The sequence below is a fragment of the Meleagris gallopavo genome, unplaced genomic scaffold (genome assembly GCF_000146605.3).
Source record: "Meleagris gallopavo isolate NT-WF06-2002-E0010 breed Aviagen turkey brand Nicholas breeding stock unplaced genomic scaffold, Turkey_5.1 ChrUn_random_7180001954773, whole genome shotgun sequence".
Taxonomy (NCBI): domain Eukaryota; kingdom Metazoa; phylum Chordata; class Aves; order Galliformes; family Phasianidae; genus Meleagris; species Meleagris gallopavo.
The window spans coordinates 1-1,690 of record NW_011215686.1 but is presented as its reverse complement, the minus strand read 5'-3'; the positions used below and the strand labels follow the sequence as shown (position 1 = coordinate 1,690).

General features: G+C 46.0%; 1 long non-coding RNA gene across 1 annotated transcript; it reads right to left on the bottom strand.

The window, feature by feature from the left end:
* Window positions 1-497: 497 nt before the first annotated feature.
* LOC109365083 lies at window positions 498-1,684 on the bottom strand. The gene is made up of 3 exons (XR_002110767.2): window positions 827-1,684; window positions 671-709; window positions 498-582 (listed from the first exon to the last, which is right to left on the bottom strand). It is a non-coding gene; the product is annotated as an uncharacterized LOC109365083 (long non-coding RNA).
* Window positions 1,685-1,690: the final 6 nt, after the last annotated feature.

Here is a 1,690-nt window from a genome sequence, read left to right as displayed (position 1 = left end):
AAGTGAACTGGGTCTGTTTAGCCTTGAGAAAAGACGACTGAGAGGGGACCTGATCCAGGTTTATAAATATCTGAGGTGTGGCAGCCATAGTGGTGAGGCCAGTCTTTTTTCAGTGGTACGTGGAGACAGGACGAGGGGAAATGGACATAAGCTGCAGCATAGGAAGTTTCGCACGAATGTGCGTAAGAACTTCTTCACGGTGAGGTGACGGAGCACTGGAACAGGCTGCCCAGGGGGGTTGTGGAGTCTCCTTCTCTGGAGATATTCAAGTCTCGCCTGGACGCCTACCTGTGCGACCTGGTGTAGGGAACCTGCTTTGGCAGGGGGGTTGGTCTCGATGATCTCTAGAGGTCCCTTCCAACCCCTACAATTCTGTGATTCTGTGATTCTGTGAATTCGTACGGTTCAACTGCAGCTTCCTTTAAAGTGCCCTCCTTAGCATACACTGACTTACGAAGTTCAAAATAAAAGCTTAAGATTAAAAAAAAAAACAAAAACTAACGTGTTCCTGTTAGTGCTTCATCCCTGCAGCTGCCACCAGAGGTCAGGAAGCGAAGTAGTCACAGGATGGAGGTCTCTTCTCTAGAGAAAAATCAGACAAGCAAAGCACATGCGATAACAAGGGAATTTCAGAAGCACATTTCACTTTTAAGAAGGAAAACAGACATACCTTCATCCATTTGCTATGAAATGCCCCTTCATTCCATATCTATAAAGCAAAAAGCAAACAGAAGTCAGTACCTGTTGATATACAAGTAGTAGTGCATACACATAAATCTTTCACCATCATTACTGAACTTCTTTATCAGCCCCCCAGGGAAATAACCTGCGTGAAAATCCAAGGCAGGTGCTTATTTCTCTCATCCTTCAGCCCACAGTCTGCAGCCTTACTGAAAAGAACCCCAGTGCTGTGAGAGCTCTCTACAACCCTTGGCCTTGTCACACGTTATGTGCTATTAACGCCGTCTCTACAGCTTGGCAGACGATGCTTTTCTCCACGATTTCATTTCAAGACGTGGTCACACAGAATGCCAGTAACAACATGACTTAAATACTTCACATGCAGAACTTACATTCTGCTGTAAAAGCACAGCAAGGCAAAAACTCGATTCGGACACACACCTCCCACCCCACCCCCTCCAAGGCCCATTTCTCAAGCATCAACGCTACCAGAGTGCAGGAGTGACACCGACTGAAACAGTCAGCAACAGGAAGGGAAACACTCCAGAAGAGATGGACACTGTACGTACCTTCCCACTCTGCAACAGAAAGGGCAGACTTTCCCAGTGGGATGGGATCCGTAACTTGAGAAGCTTCACTGCAGACAGTGAAAATTCAGACATGCAGCCCTAACGACAAATCATTTATATTCACCACTGTGACCAGGTCTAAGCATTAACATCGTTTGACATGAGGAGATTATTGGGAAGCCACTGCCTAGGATGTTATGCTACTACAGAAACGCACAAACAGTCTGAGAGAAGCACCAATGCAAGCATACCAAGTCCTAGAGCTGCCCTACCTTGTCTGGTGCCACATAAAAACATCGGTCTGTTAAAGTAATTAAGGGCCAGACGTGTTTGTTAGAACAAAGAGCATATAAACCCTAAGGCTTGGATTTACCAATCTGTTCAATTTTGAGGTTCCTCTCTTTAGCTTCTCTCATCAGCCACCGCTCACAGCCTCAGAA